Genomic DNA, 17,946 nt, shown 5'->3' on the forward strand with positions numbered 1-17,946 from the left:
GAAAACCAGAGGAAGTGAATTTTCTGAGTTCTTACAACCAGAGGGACTTAAAGCCTGGAACTTTAAAAACCAGCAGGCTTGGCTGTGCCAGAGCTGGGAGAGGAATAGAAAACCAAATCCCTGCTCTTAAAGAGACCGTACAACAAACGGCCCATGGAAGAACAGCTCAGAAGCAACAGTTTTTTTATTTTATTTTATTTTATTTTATTTTATTTTCTTGTATTGTATTTTATATTTTATTTATTTTTGATAGGCAGAGAGAGACAGAGCACAAGTGGGGGAGGGGCAGAGAGAGAGGGAGACAGAATCCCAAGCAGGCTCCAGGCTCCGATCTGTCAGCACAGAGCCAGATGAGGGGCTCAAACTCACAAATTGTGAGATCATGACCTGAGCTCAAGTCGGATGCTCAACCGACTGAGCCACCCAGGTGCCTCAGAAACAACAGTTTGATAAACACCTAGGCACATATGGGAGGGAGAGTTATTTACTAATCTCTGGTGGATTTATCCAGGAATAAAGGAGCTGGCAAACACCATTTCCCTCCCTCATACATAAACACACAGCCATTTACAGGAACCACCTTGGCACTGACATTCACTACATAACTTCCTTACACCATGCCCCACCCTCTCCAGTCAGGCCTGCGAGGTCTTGGTGCTGCAGCTCCCTTCCCCAGAAGATTGGTGCAAATTTTGCCAACACCACATCTCTCAACCACATGCTTTGGAGGGCCATGGGATGGGTGTGGCAGCTGGTCACCTCCCACAGAGGATGTGTGCCCCTTGTCAAAACTGTGTGCCCAGCACACATGTACTTTGCAGTGTGGCCCTATCCAGCCCATCTCTGCAGTGGCTGTGTGTCTGTTGTTGAAGAGGACCATGCAAACAACTTGTGAGAATACACACCCAAAATACAAATAATCCAGTGAAGGAATGGACAGAAGACATGTAAAGATACTTTTCCAAAGAAGACATCTATATGGTGGCTAATAGAAATATGAAAAGGTGCTCAACATCACTCATCATCAGAAAAGTACAAATCAAAACCACATTGAGATAACACCTCACACCAGTCAGAGTGGCTAAAATTAACAACTCAGGAAACAACAGATGTTGGCAAGGATGTGGAGAAATGGGAACCCTCTTGCACCATTGGTGGGAATGTAAACTGGTGCAGCCATTCTGGAAAAACAGTGTGGAAATTCCTCAAAAAATTAAAAATAGAATTACCTATGACCCAGTAATTGCACTACTTTGAATTTATCCAAAGGATATAGGAGTGCTGATTTGAATGTTTATAGCACCCCAATGTTTATAGCAAAACTATCAATAATAGCCAAATTATGTAAAGATCCCAAAAGTCCATCAGCCTATGAATGGATAAAGAAGATGTGGTATATATACACAGTGGCATACTACTTGATGACGAAAAACAATGAAATCTTGCCATTTGCAACAATGTGGATTGAATTGGAGGGTATTGTGCTAAGCAAAATAAGTCAGTCAGAGAAAGACTGATATCATATGATTTCACTCATATGTGGAATTTGAGAAACTTAACAGATGACCATATGGGGAGGGAAGGAAAAATAAGATACAGAGAGAGGAGCAAACCATAATAGACTGTTAAATACAGAGAACAAACTGAGGGTTGATGGGTGGGGGGTTTGGAGTGGGGAAAATGGATGATGCGCATTGAGGAAGGCACTTGTTGGGATGAGCACTGGGTGTTGTATGTAAGTGATGAATCACAGGAATCTACTCTCGATGCCAAGACTACACTGTATGTTAGCTAGCAATAATATAATAAGTATTATTATAATAATGACAATAAATAAAAAATTTTAAAAAACTTAACAAAATTGATAAATCTTTATCCAGATGCATCAAAATGAGAGAAAGAAAGAAAGAAAGAAAGAAAGAAAGAAAGAAAGAAAGAAGACTAAAGCAAAATCAGAAATGGAAGAGGAGAAATAACAACTGACACCACAGAAACGTAAAGGATTATAAGAGAATATCACAAAAAATATATGCCAACAAGCTGGACAACCTAGAAGAAATGGATAAATCCCTAGAAGCATATAACTTATGAAAACTGAACCATGAAGAAATAGAAAATTTGAACAGAGATAACCAGCAATGAAATTGAATCAGTAATCAAAAAATTCACAACAAACAAAAGTCTAGGAGCAGAGAGTTTCACAGGTGAATTCTACCAAACATTTGAAGAAGAGCTAATGCCTATTATTTTCAAACTACTCCAAAAAATAGAAAAGGAAAACTTCCAAATTCTTTTTACAAGGCCAGCATTACCCTGATACTAAAATCAGATAAAGACACAACAAAAAAAAAGGGAACTACAGGCCAATATCTGATGAACATAGATGCAAAAATCCTCAAAAAAAATATTAGCAAAGTGAATCCAACAATACATTTAAAAATCACTCATGTGATCACATGGGATTCATTTCGGGGATGTAAGAGTGGTTCAATATTTACAAATCAATCAACATGATACATCACATCAGTAAGAGAAAGAATAAAAAAATATTTCAAAAGATGCAGAAAAAAGCATCATTGTAGGGGCGCCTGGGTGGCTCAGTCGGTTAAGCGTCTGACTTCGGCTCAGGTCATGATCTCACGGTCCGTGAGTTCAAGCCCCGCGTTGGGCTCTGTGCTGACCGCTCAGAGCCTGGAGCCTGTTTCAGATTCTCTGTCTCCTTCTCTCTCTGACCCTCCCCCGTTCATGCTCTGTCTCTCTCTGTCTCAAAAATAAATAAACGTTAAAAAAAGCGTCATTGTATTTTCACAAAGTACAATATCTATTCATAATAAAAACCATGAAAAAATAGGTTTGAAGGGAATGTACCTCTACATAGTAAAGGCTGTATATGAAAGAACCACAGCTAGTATCATACTTACTGGTGAAACTTCAGGGATTTTCCCCTAAGATTGGGAACAAGATAAGGATGTTCACTCTTACCACTTTCATTCAACATAGTGCTGGCAGTCCTAACCACAGCAATTAGACAACAAAAAGAAATAAAATCATCCAAATTGGTAAGAAAGAAGTAAAACTTTCACTATTTGCATATGATATAATATCATATATAAAAAACCCTAAAGACTCCACCAAAAAACTAGTAGTACTGATTGATGGTTTTCCTCTCTCTTTTCTTTCCCCCTCCTTCCCCTATATTCAGCTATTTCATTTCTTAATATCCACATATGAGTGAAATCATATGATATTTGTCTTTCTCTGACTGACTTATTTCACTCAGCATAATACATTCTAGCTCCATCCATGTCATTGCAAATGGCAAAATTTCATTCTTTTTTATGGCTGAGTAATATTCCATTGTGTATATATACCACAACTTCTTTATCCATTCATCAGTCAGTGGACATTTGGGCTCTTTATATAATTTGGCTATTGTTGATAATGCTGCTATAAAGATTGGAGTGTATGTGTCCCTTTGAATTAGTATTTTGTATGCTTTGGATAAATACCTAGTAGTGCAATTGCTGGATGGTAGGGTGGTTCTATTTTTAACGTTTTGAGGAAGCTCCCTACTGTTTTCCAGAGTGGTTGCACCAGTTTTCATTCCCACCAACACTGTAGCCATAAAACAGATTCTTAACTGTAGAGAACAAACTGAGGGTTGCTGGAGGGGAGGTGGGCAGGAGGATGGGTTAAATGGGTGATGGGCATTAAGGAAGGCACTTGTTGGGATAAGCGCTGGGTGTTATATGTTAAGTGATGAATCACTAAATTTTACTCTTGAAACCAATACTACACTGTATGTTAACTAACTGGAATGTAAATTTTTAAAAATGTTTATTTATTTTTGAGAGACAATGAGAGAGATAGAGCATCAGCAGGGGAGGGCAGAGAGAGAGGGAGACACAGAATCTGAAGCAGACTCTAGGCTCTGAGCTGTCAGCACAGAGCTTGATGAGGGGCTCAAACTCACAAACCCTGAGACGATGACCTTAGCTGAAGTCAGATGCTTAACTGATTGAGCCACCCAGGCACCCCAACTAACTTGAATATAAATTTAAAATTTTAAATTAAATTAAATTAAATTATACTCTCCCACAAAGAAATCTCAGGCCCAGTTGGCTTCAGCTGGAAAAGTTGCCAAACATGTACAGAAAAAATAACTTGAACCTTAAATAAATTTTAAAAAGAGGAAGAGCTCTTTTCATTTAGTTTTATAAGGCCAGTATCAACTAAATGCCAAAATTTGATAAGGTCATCACAAGAAGATTATAGCTCATTCTCTTCATGAACATATACGTGAAAACTGTAAGCAAAGTTTTAGAAAATTGAATGCAGCAACAAAATAATATTTTTTTAAAGTTAATCCATTACAGTCATTTGGCTTTGTTTCAGGAATGCAGGTTGGTTTAACATTAGAACATCAATCAGTGTAACTCACCAAGTCAACAAAATAAACAAGGAAAATTATATGATTATTTCACAGTAATAAAAAGCATTTGATAGAATTCAACTCTCATGTATGATAAAAGTAAAATCTTACCAGACCAGAAAGAAACAGCTTTAATTTGATAAAGGGCATTTAAAAACCCTCACAGCAAACAATATCACACTTGAAACTCTCCCCTGTATCCGGGAGGAGGTAAAGGGACCTAGTATCATTATTTCTATTCAACATTTATGGGTCAGCCCAGCTAGTGCAATGAGGCACAAAACCTAAGTAAACGTTATTGTGATTAAAAAAGAACAAATAAAACCATCCTTATTTGTACATGATATGATTATGTCATCTGGTTTCCAGTCAAATTTTGAGATGAGAGGTTGTGATGGAGGTAGAATTTACATTTATGAAGGTTTCTTGTGTGATGTAGCAATTTTCTTATCATTTGCAATCAGAAATGTATATATTTTATAGTAAAATAATTTATTTATACTCTTATAGTAACTAATTTCAAACCAAATATCTTGTTTAAAGTAAATTAAAGTTTAGCTTATATATATAGTCATTTCTTTTTTGAATTTTTACATAAAATATGTACAATTTTAGACTATTGTTTCTTTCCATTAGAAAATTACAACTATATTACTCAAGGAATACAGAGTATAGCAAGAGGAAGAGAGTGAGGGTATCTCCCAATTTTCTACCTCACCCAATTCTAATGGAAAGAAACAATAGTCTAAAATTGTACATATTTTTATGTAAAAATTCAAAAAAGAAATGACTACATATATATTCCATTAGAATTGGGTGAGGTAGAAAATTGGGAGATACCCTCACTCTCTTCCTCTTGCTATACTCTGTATTCCTTGAGTAATATAGTTGTAATTTTACAACTGCTATAGTAATCTTCCAAAAACAAATTAGGTCATTACCCTTCTTCCTGCTGCTTAAAACTTTTCAAAGGATATGTATTTCCTATCCCACAGTATCTAAAGGCTGAGTAAACCTCCATTACCTTGTGTAGCCTTTTCTCTCTCCACTCTCCTCACCACCTCTCTACATGGCAGTTACACCAAATTGAAAGTTCAAGAACATACTTTACTTCATTGTCACTTCATACCTTTGAATTTACTATTTCTTCTAACTGGAGTCCCCTCTAACACTGCCTACTTGATCAAGAGCTACTCGTCATTCAAAACACAGCACAGGTCTCATTTACTCTTCAAAGACTTTCTTATCCCCAGGTATATTTACTATGTCTCTCTTTTGTTTCCTTATAGCATTTTGAACATTGTGTTAACATTTTCAGTTTGCTTTTCTTTCTCCTGCACCAGGCTGTGCATATCTTGAGGGAAGAAGGGAGTATTATTATTATTCTTAGGATCTAACTCAGTGCTTGATATTTTTAGCAGGCAATAAAAAAAACAACAACTAAGAAACCCGAAGGAGCCTTCCTATGTCCAAATTATTGCAAGTGTCTATATTAGCACAGTGTGACTTAATGATGTTGAAGGTTGAGGTTAGAGTTTGGTGACCAAATCAAGCTGCTAACAGCTTTTTTCTATACAATTCTGGCTGACAAATTATACACACCAGAGAGGAGCTAAGTGGGGCAAAGAAACTGTTTTAGAACTACCAGTAAATGACTCTCTAGTAAAATCTGATTGGATAATGTAATGAGAACAAAAGCCACTTTCTACACTGGCTCCCTTTCTCTGAGGTTCCAATCTTTTTCTAAATTCTCCTTTGATTTTTAGCATCTTCCTGAGGACCCATGCATCTCTCAAAAAATCCTCTGATATCAAAAAGGACAGGTCACTGTCTCTGGATTTACCTCTCCTCATCATGCATTTCTCCAAGTCAGAGTTTTGCACCTTGGAGAAGCCTCCTAGAACTTTAATAAGATCATCAATGATGCTCTTTTATATCCCAAGACCTATAGAATAAATAGTCAGAGGTTCAGGTTTGAAATTGGAGCTATTGAGCTTCAAGTCACATGGTCTGTGAGATTATATTTTATTCCTTTTCACCCAAACTTTATAAACAAAAGTAATCTGTCTTGTTTTAACCATAATTTCCATAGATATATTAAATATGTAAATGATAGACCTGATTTGTTCAACACATCTTGAGTACTTTATCTTCAGAACTTCAATAAACACTTTTACATACATATCTTATTTAAATCTTACAACATCCTTTGAAATAAGAGATTATAGGCTCATTACACAGCTGTAAAACAGGTTGAGAGACAAAACTTCAGGATTTATTTTTCTACCAAGTCCAGCCAACTCACCAGGGTAGGCAAGTAAAGAAGTCATGTATGTGCATCTATCTGGAGCATCTTATTTTGCTTCTTTTAAAAGAAATCTATGAGGGCAAGTTCTTCCATCTGCTTCCTGTTCACTAAACACAGCCAAAAAGCAGAAATGACTGTAGAGATTCAATAATTGAGAGTTCCTTGAAACCTCCTTTTTTTTCTTAAACTATTGGTTTCTTGTATGTTTTTCAGGTGTGTAAATGCTGAAAATTCTCCGTTGGCTTCTAATACTCTTATTTTGCTCAGTGAGGGTTACATGTATGTTACCTTCTCTCAAGCAGTGTATTTCTATTTCTTTTCACTTGCAATTAGAAAGCCTTTGGTTTGCAAAACATTTAAATCCATGAAAAAAAAATGGCAGCATTTTCTATAGATGCTGTTACAAAGAACCTAGATTACTCTCGTGTGTGTGTGTGTGTGTGTGTGTGTGTGTGTGTGTGTGTTTAAGATGATCTTTTATAATTAAGTGTTTTGCCCTCAGAGCACTATTTAGCCAAGAAGAGACCGGTTCTAGTCCTGAACTCATCCTTAAAGAGCTAAGCTTAATTATCTTATAATTGTGTGGGAAAACCCAAGCAGAGTTTATAGTTTCCTCTTGCAGAAACAGCAGGATGATGCTGAGTCTCTGCAGGGTGCACTGCAGATCACAAATTTTCTTCAAATTGCTCAGCAAATTGCAGTAAGGGAAAGACAGACAACTATACTGTGCACTGCGGTTAAAAATGTTTTTTTAACTTGTTTTTAAACATACAAGTATGCATTGTCTTCTTTTTAATTTTCATGGGCATTTTAATAGAAACATTAAAGCAATGCAGCAAAGGACTTTGGAATTTTAGAGGAATTTGTCTCTGGGCAAATCCCAGGGAGCCATGGGATACTGGCTTTCTCATTTAATTTAGATTTAAAAACATAGTTTATGGGGAAACTCACTAAGACAAAACATCTCATTAGCAGGGTATCCAGTAAGACTGAATTATGGCTTCCTATTATAGATATAAATACAGATTGATTCGATTGCCAGTTTGAAGATTCATGGTGCTATTATTTCTGCGGTTGAATTTAACTGGGATCAGTTAAGTCCCCAAAGTTGTATCCCAAAGAACACAAGCATAGTCAACTATGGAACGCAGAGTTTTAATACCATTTAGTAAAATATTATATAAACCTTCCTATATGTCAGGAATCTGGCCATGTTCTGTTGGCGGTACACTTTATTTTCCCTTTCACTTATTTTATTTTAATTTGCCCCTTGTTATCTGCTTCCATCCTCCACTTCTCAACCATCTAATATTCAACCAATATTGAGTACATAATAAATACGAATGTTCCAAGACATTTATTTACTAACTTAATAATGGCCAAACAAGCAGCAGGGGTAATATTATCCCCATTTTAAAAATGAGAAAATTGAGACTCAAAAGCTTAAGAATATGAGATCCTTTGTAGGAAGAGGAGGGAGGTATTCTCCTGCCCCAGAAATATTCCAGTCCTCTCCTACACTCGGCTCCTTAATATTCCTCCTTATTTTAACCATATCCCTTTCTGACAAAGACATAACTTCTCCTGACACCTTATACCTATTTATTATTATTTCTAAAATTTGCCTTCTCCTATCTCATTTCCTTTATACCCGTACCCATAAGGCAAAATTAAATCCATCATATTGGTCCACTCAGATCCACTCTAGTTTCTGTTTTGTTTTGTTTTGTTTTGTTTTGTTTTGTTCCTGAAGTGCGTGACATTTTGAGTAACTGTCATTTAAAAAAAATATGTTTTATTCTTCCAAAATATTTGGCATGGGGTTTATTGTGCATGTGTCACAATATTGTGTGACACACACAATAAACCCTATGCAAAATATTTTGAAAGAATGTAATATATATATATATTATACATAATGTATATCTTATATATATTTATATATAATAAAGATCCTAACTTACATGGGAATAATATGCAAGGTACATATATTTAATGTGAACACAAGTTTATATGTTGCATTTCTTAGTAATTTCTTCTTCTGCTGCCTTAATCTAGGTCTTCATAATACAGTACATAGGTTACTGAAACAGTGTTCTGATTGATCTCTATCACCTCCAGTGTTTCTCACTTCCAAGGCAGACTGCTTGAGACTAGATTAATTTTCCTGAAATGCAACCTTGGTATCATAACTCTCTAGTTCAGATTCTTTTGATGACTCAAAACTGGCTATTGGATACATTGCTAAATCAAATCTTGTCTATTAATAACATGCATTTAGGCTCCAGCTTTCTTTTTAAACCACATTTTGTGCCACTCTTCTTGATATACTTCATGCTTCAACCAAACACATCTAGTTGATTTTTCCATACTTGCAAAATAAATACTAAGCATGTTGACGCCATTCACATTTTAGAAATATCTTTAACACTTAGCCCTTGATAAATTTCTCCCATCTTGATCGTATTCATCCAGTTAAATGACTAAATTGTGGGTGGGGTCTACTTTTCCTATCTAGAAAAGACCTTTCCCATCTCTCAATTTCCACAGCATTGTCTGCACACTTTTATAAAATTTGCGACTTTCTGTTCTGCGTTGTTGACATCTTATTTCTATATTAGAAATAGAGTGGGAAAGGGGCGCCTGGGTGGCGCAGTCGGTTAAGCGTCCGACTTCAGCCAGGTCACGATCTCGCGGTCGGTGAGTTCGAGCCCCGCGTCCGGCTCTGGGCTGATGGCTCAGAGCCTGGAGCCTGTTTCTGATTCTGTGTCTCCCTCTCTTTCTGCCCCTCGCCTGTTCATGCTCTGTCTCTCTCTGTCCCCAAAATAAATAAACGTTGAAAAAAAAAAAAGAAATAGAGTGGGAAGGGTATGTCTGAATTTTTTGTTTACTCCAAAGATTCTAGCAAAGTTCCATGTTACTTAATATCTATTTTCCTAAAAATGGTCATGCAAACTGTAGTCACAATAGGGCATTTGCCGCATTAGATAGAAAATAATACTGAAATTCTCAAATTGTGAAATATTTGAGGAAAGCAAACTATAATCTTTTATGTACACACACTCCTTGTGAAAAGTACTAGTACTAGAGGTTTCCATAATACTCTAATCCTGTATATTGTATGTCTTATTATGTTATATTATAATTATTTTAATGTATGTTCCCCTTTAGTTATTTATCCTATGAATTCCTCAAAAATAAAAACCATATATTATTCTGTTTTGTAATCCCATATTCAAAAACAGTCAGCTCCTGTTTTCTGCTTAAAAAAGTATTTGGATAATGAAATTAATTAAGAAATTATTAAAGGTATTTTGGTCTAATGCAACCAGAAATTCAGAAGTCATCAGAAAAAAATATTAAAATTAATTATTTAAAAAAATTTTTTTTCTCAACGTTTATTTATTTTTGGGACAGAGAGAGACAGAGCATGAACGGGGGAGGGGCAGAGAGAGAGGGAGACACAGAATCAGAAACAGGCTCCAGGCTCTGAGCCATCAGCCCAGAGCCTGACGCGGGGCTCAAACTCACGGACCGCGAGATCGTGACCTGGCTGAAGTTGTACGCTTAACCGACTGCGCCACCCAGGCGCCCCTAAAATTAATTATTAATTAAAATCTCAGAGCAATAGCTTAATCATAATGCTTAGCTTTATAAAATGTCCTCAAAACAAGTCTGAAAATAACCAAAATTATATCACTGACAATTTTAACCTTTCCAGACAAGTACTTGTCCTAAAAATAAAATAGAGAATCAGTTTGGTGAAAAATCATTATTTTACAGAAGGCAGCAGGATGTTTTCCCAGTAGAATAGCCCCAATTATTACCAAAAGAGCCAACAGAATACAAGTGTCTTGGAAAACTGCAATACCATTTTAGGAACTAGAATGAGGAGCTCTGAATTTAAAGCCAGGAGATCTGAATTGGAATTTTCTTCTTGGAATAGCAAGCTATTTCGTTAGAAAACCACTTCTCTTTTCTGAGACTGTTTTCTTGCCTCTAAAATGAGGGAATTAAGTTATCTTTTTGAGTTATACATTTCTATTATTTCAGACATGGCTGTCATAATCTCTACTTTAGGAATTGTATATTAACTTTCAAGTGGAAAGCTACTATAAGATGATTCTTGGAGCCAACTGACTTATTCATGAAATGCCTCCTTAGGGTTAATAATTTATTCTGTTTCCTTTCATTGATTGACTTTTTTTTCCCCCACACTCTATTCTATTGGGTTTTGTTTGCTTATTTATTTGTTTGGTAGGAATATAAATGTATGTAAATAGTACAATGTAAAACTCCCTTCTGCTTTTTGAGGCCCTAGTATGCTTTGCATCTGAAACTATGAAAAATACATAGAAAGGGAAGATTTTTGTTGTCATCATGAGCTATTGAATTTCCTGTTTAGCAAGAGCAGCCAGGAAAGTTATTTTAAGGATGTTTTGACCTTTGGGTCCAGTGGCTAGTGAACTTTGTTGTCACACAGAACCCTCAAATCTTGTTTGTTTGAGTGAAGTGAGAGCCATAGGCACCACACAAAGCACAGTCATTTTTGTTAATATGTTGTTTTAGTAGCATTTTTTAAGGGCTGATATTTGGCTCCTTTAGTACTAAGTAACTCTACACCTCAGTGACTGATGGGCAGATTCCTAACAAATGTTGAGCCACCGACTAGCTCTCTACCAAGAATTTAGAATGGGTATAGTGAGTGGGAGTCAATAAAGCTGGCAGTTTCCTGCCCTGAAACAGGGTGTGTGAACACTGACTGCTGGGGGCTTCCAGAGATTTCCTGATTTCTGCTATTTTTATGTTGACTGTTTAAACTTCTTTTAGATTATTAATACCCCAAAATATTATTTCAAAATTTTACTTTTTTGAGTAGGCAAATAAGGATTGAATTCTGCTCCTTACAGTCAAAAGATACTTGAATTAGTACAAGGATAAAAAATTAGACTAAAGGAATGATTGTGGAAGGTAGTTTGCTTTCTCATCAGCTGAATAAAAACCTTGATACTTTATATCAAATCATATTTTAGTTTAATTTTATATCCATGCTTAAGAAAGGACCACCCATGGGGTGCCTGAGTGGCTTAGTAAGTTAAGCATCTAACTTTTGATTTTGGCTCAGATCATTATCCCACATCAGCTCCCACGGAGCTTTTCATGCATAGGGCTCTCTGTTGGGCATGGAGCTTGCTTAAGATTCTCTCTCTCCCTCTCCTTCTGCCCCTCCCTCCCCAGCTCTCATGCTCTTTCTCTCTCTCTTTCAACAACAACAAAAAAAAGATAAAGAAAAAAGAAAGGACTGACCATGATAATTTTATCTTCCTTATGTAGTCTACCCATTCTGCGAACCACAACTACTTGTTTCTACCTGGTTCAAAAAATATGTAGGGGTCCTTTACTGAGGATCTATAGACAGCAAAAACAAAGTGTTTCCTGTTCCAAGTGACAGATAGAACACACATTTTTCTATTTCTACCTCCCAAGATCCTTTTAGAATAACTGTAAAAGTAGGTTTTAATACATATATAACTTAAGGCAAATTTCCAATTAAAATAAACTATTCCAATTCCAATCAATTTAAATTTAAGTGTATAGTTTCAAGTTAGATTGCTGAACAAACAAGCACGCACACATACATAGAATTTATTTTTTAAATGGGGGAATTGGGAAGGGAGATAAGAGGTAGTGCAAGTGCACTAAATTGTTTTATTTTATTTACTTTCTTTTTTTTCCTTTTATCTTTTTAAATTTATTTATTTAAATTTAATTTAATTAACATACAGTGTAGTATTGGTTTCAGGAGAACTCAGCAATTCATCATTTACATATAACACTCAGTGCTCATACCAACAAGTGCTCTCCTTAATGCCCATCACCCATTTAGCCCATCTCTCCACCCACCACCCCTCCAGCAACCCTCAGTTTGTTCTCTGTATTTAAGAATCTCTTATGGTTTGCCTCCCTCTCTGTTTTTATCTTATTTTTCCTTCCCTTCCCCTATGTTCATCTGTTTTGTTTCTTAAATTCCACATAGAAGTGAAATCATAGAATCTGTCTTTCTCTGTCTTACTTATTTCACTTAGCATAATACACTCCTATTCCATCCATGTTGTTGCAAAAGGCAAGATTTTATTCTTTTTCATTGTTGAGAGGTATAGTATGTATGTATGCATGTATATGTGTGTGTGTGTGTATACGTATATATATATATATACATATATATACGTATATATAATATACGTATATATATATATATATATATACATCTTCTTTATCCATTCATCAGTCGATCAATTGCTTGACATTTGGGATCTTTGCATAATTTGGCTATTGTTGATAGCACTACTATAAGCATTAGGGTGCATGTGCCCCTTCAAATCAGTAGTTTTGTATCCTTTGGATAAATATCTATTAGTGCGATTTCTGGATTGTAGAGTAGTTCTATTTTTAATTTTTAATGTTTTCTAGAGTGGCTGTATCAGTCTGCATTCCCATCAACAGTGCAAAAAGGTTCCCCTTTTATCCACATGCTCGCCAACATCTGTTGTTTCCTGAGCTGTTAATTTTAGACACTCTGACCAGTATGAGGTGGTATCTCATTGTGGTTTTGATTTGTATTTCCCTGATGATGAGCGATGTTGAGCATCTTTTCATGTGGCTGTTGGCCATCTGGATATCTTCTTTGGAAAAGTGTCTGTTCATGTGTTCTGTCCATTCCTTCACTGGATTATTTGTTTTTTTGGTGTTGAGTTTGCTAAGTTCTTTATAGATTTTGGATACTAACCCTTCATCCAATATGTCATTCGCAAGTATCTTCTCCCATTCCATCGGTTGCCTTTTAGTTTTGTTAAACAGCAGAGAATTCCTAGACATTGTTTCAAATGCTTAAAAGTGGGCACAGCCAGGAAGAAAGATGAGGAATGGGAGATATTTCAGATAAATCTTTCTTTTTTTTATGTTTTTTTTTAATGTTTATTTATTTTTGACAGAGACAGAGACAGAATGTGAGTGGGTTAGGGGCAGAGAGAGAGGGACACACAGAAGCAGAAGCAGGCTCCAGGCTCTGACCTGTCAGCACAGAGCCCAACGCAGGGCTCGAACTCATGAGCTGTGAGATCATGACCTGAGCCGAAGTCGGACGCTCAACCGACTGAGCCACCCAGGCACCCCTGCCTACTTTTATATTCTTTAGTGGTGCTTTTATTTTTTCCCCAGCATATGAAATGGTTTTATTATCCAAACACTTTGAATTAAGGATAGCAAAAGGACTAATGGTGAAAAAAGAGTCCTAACACTATGGATTGTAATATAATTAGTTTAGTAAATACAAAAATATAAGAAATCCTTTAGGTCAATATCTTTTCTAATTCCTGAGGTAATTTTTGAGGGAGGGTGTAGAGAGGAGGAGGTAAATGACTTATTTCTGAATAGGCAATAAGCAGCCTAACCCAACAGGCAGCTATGGGGCAAAAATTGCCCATTATAGGAGTCAATTGTTGGACAGAAATTGCCAGCCCTAGTCCTCTCCCTGATCTCAATCATTGACCTGCAACTTCCCAGGAGGATGTATCCTTGGCTTGAATAGTGAATATGGCTGTGGTTGTAAAGTTCTACACTCAGAGGCTCACACTTCTCAAAACAGACAACAAAATTCTTTCTTTGGGGAAGATCTAAGTGTTGCATTTCATAGCTGCCAAATCACTCAGCAGAAAGGAAAGAAGCTTTCTACTCATCTATGGGCAAAGTCAACTAGCAGAGAGAGAGTTCTGGCATTAGGCAAATCTGAGTTCAAATACTTCTAGCATACAGTTGTTCCATTATATCAGGTATGTTGCCTAATACTTCTGAGCATGATTTTCCTTATCTATAATATGAAAATAACAATAATTTTCTTATAGTTATCTGCTAAATAAATGAGTAAGGCTGTTGTAGAGATTAAATGGGATTAATAGAGGGTTTTAGTATAAAATATTAGGAAGAGCCTAATAGAGGGTTTAAATGGGATTAATAGAGGGTTTTAGTATAAAATATTAGGAAGAGCCTAATAGAGGGTTTCAGTATAAAATGAATGTTCAGTAGACACAGTAACAAATTGCCCTAATTTTTGTTTTCAAGAGTTAAGAGACTCTAGTCACTAGTTTTGATAGAATATCTTAAATAATTCCTTTTTTCCTGGATATTTTATACATAAATTGGGGCTGTAACACACACACATTACCCCTTCTACTTGAAATGACTCAATTTTCCTCTTTGTCCCTCTGCAAGGTCCACTGTCCATTGTGATGTGTTAAATAATCAGCCTAGTAGGTCATGATGGAAAGTTCTGGCATCTTAATTCTAAGTGTATCCTTTGGCCAAAAGCCAATATCTTGACATTATTAGGATATCTGGCATTAAGACAGACATTTGTAATTCTCTCTGAAGAACTTCCTTTGTTAAGCAATTCTATTTAAATCCTACTTGAACCAGCTCTCTTCCCTGGAAATTTGCCATCTAAGTACCCACTCACCCTGCTTGGCAGACTCTCCTTTCTCACTGATTTATCGACATAAAGTCATTTTGGCTCATTATTATAATTTTCATTTCAAGTAAAATTGATCCTTTAATTTAAAGCCATTCAACTTACTATAGCAATTATTTTTTATTGTTGGCACCTATTATGCTATACTATTACTAACATTCAAAGCTACGATAATGAGAATGATGATAACAAATTTATCATATTTCCTTCCATATCACCTTAGTTTGGGACGTATTAGTTGTTTATAACTTTAAGTTACTAAAGTAATCTTGATGTGTAAGTATCTGTTGTTCTTTATTTTTTTAAGTTGCTTCTCTGGAAGTTTTTCCCAGATTGGGATTGCTGGGTCAAAAAATAATAACATTTTCAAGACTGGGCATTTATTTCCAAACTAGTTTTCAAATATATTATTTTAATTGGCAGTGCTAACAGCAATGAATACGTGTATTTATTTCCCTGGAGTGCTGTCAATTCTCTGTTTCACTGAGGCATGGAGAAGTAAGCAGCAGCATACCCACCGGTGCCCATGTTTCCTGATTTTGTCTTGCAATGTTTTCAGCACAGCAAAGCATATAATAAGAAAGGATATTTAATATAGTAGGAACACCAACATATTTTGCTATGTGATCTAACTTCCAAGAATTCTCCATACACACATACATATACACAATGCCTTGGCACAAATTAGAATTTGAGTATTGGTTTTTTCTTAATTTTCTGGATAAAGTAATTTTTAGACATATCTTTACAAAGAATCACCTTTGGCCCATGGTGATTAACTGTACAGGCTCAGGACCTGAATCCCAGGTCTCTCACTTACTAGATATGTGACCAAACACAGGTCACTTAATCTCTCTGTGCTTCAGTTTCTATTCTGTGAAAGTGGGTATGACAATGATACCTACTTAATTGTATTATAAAATTTAAATAAGTTAATATAAGGAAAATACTTACATAGTACCTAATATATAGTATACTATCAATACATGCTGGCTATATTTTTAAAGTTTAATACCTATTAGGAAGGCAGAAACGAGAAGCTTTGTCTAAAATGATTGTGCTATTTATGTTTTATTTTTAACAGATGTTTTACACTAGAAAACAGGTTTCATTTCATGTACCAATGTGAATTGATTGGTAATAGCTTCCTGGAACATTGTGCTAAAAAGGAGTTTGTGTCCATGCCTGTGACTAGAGAGAAAGAGGGTAGATCCTGATTAGCAGTGTCTGCCAACATATAGAAAAGACAACTGGAAGTGTACATGTCAGATAATTAATATATTTGCTACAACGCAAATATAAATAATCAAATATTTACATCTAAATAATTTTATTGGTTCTGTGTGGACACAGAATGCAAATCATTTGATTGTCTATATATACACATAAACTAATAATAATTTAGCATCTGTCAATTGTTACAGAAAAGATCTGAGGCAGAAATTCAATTTGCAGTGAAGGACCCTGTCTTTCAATAGATCACTTTGATTATGTAGGTTTTTCCTTTTAAGGAAAAGCACACTTTCAACTATTTGTATTCAACTACAGAGAGGCAAAAAAAAGATACCCTAATTCTCAGAGATTTAAGCTCATTGAATATATATATGGCTTTTTAATAATAAATCTTTGCTGCCTACCTAGTAGACTATGTTATTATAGGAAGAAAAATCAGTTCCCTAATGTGGTACCATCTGTCTCCCCAGCTAGTCAAAGAAGGGATCATATAGAAGAATCAAATCTTATTCATCTTTGTGTATCCAATACTTGGTCTAGAGTCAATGTTCAGTAAATGTTTGTTGAACAAATGAGTATCTCCTATATCTCAGGCACTGTGGTGGTAGGATCCAAGATGAATGAGAGGACCCTGGGTAAAGGCAGATGCTTTCATTGCCAGAACACAGTAATACTCTCAGTGACTACCATAGCTGATGGGAATTCTTCATTATGCTTCAGTACATAGAAGCCTAATGGCTAGATGTTGCCTTAGACCATTTGTAAAAATCATCCCTGTGGCAAGAATTTTAAGGAAATTTCCTTCAGTACTGATCAGTAAAATTATTGAAATGTTCTTGCTAAGATTTCCAAATTATTTTCAATTTTCTAATTCCAATAGGTGATCTCTTTTCATTTCTTACTTTTTATACACAGATATCTGACAGCAATGATCACTTCCTGCTGTTGGGAATACTTTCTTTCCTGAATTTCTATCACACCATGCTATCATAATTTTTTTCTCTCTCCTTGTGTTTCTTTTCAGTGTATTCTACTTATTTTCAACCTGTTGTTACTGCCTGAGAAGTCTGTTAATGATCCTCCTCTCTTTTTCAAACACACTCTTGTTTTGAAATAATCTACTTACATAAACTCAACTTTATTACCTCTATAACCTCTATGTTGCTTATTCCTTTAAATCACATTTTATACCCTAATTCTTAAACTTCAGGATTAAATGCTGAACTCTCCCCTGGACATCTTTTCCTGGACTGTCTACAGGCTTCTCAATGTTAAGCTATCTAAAACCATGACTTCCCCTGCCTGCTGCAGAAAGTCTCCTTATCTTCTTATGTAAATAAATGATTATAAGTCGTTGTAAGTTTTAAAGTCTAAAAACCTATGAAAAGCCAATACTTGAAGATGCAAAACAGCATAAAGTTTTTTTGCTTCTCTCATCCCTGAAATGAA

Source organism: Prionailurus bengalensis, chromosome D4, assembly GCF_016509475.1.
Source record: "Prionailurus bengalensis isolate Pbe53 chromosome D4, Fcat_Pben_1.1_paternal_pri, whole genome shotgun sequence".
In the NCBI taxonomy this organism is placed as follows: Eukaryota; Metazoa; Chordata; class Mammalia; order Carnivora; family Felidae; genus Prionailurus; species Prionailurus bengalensis.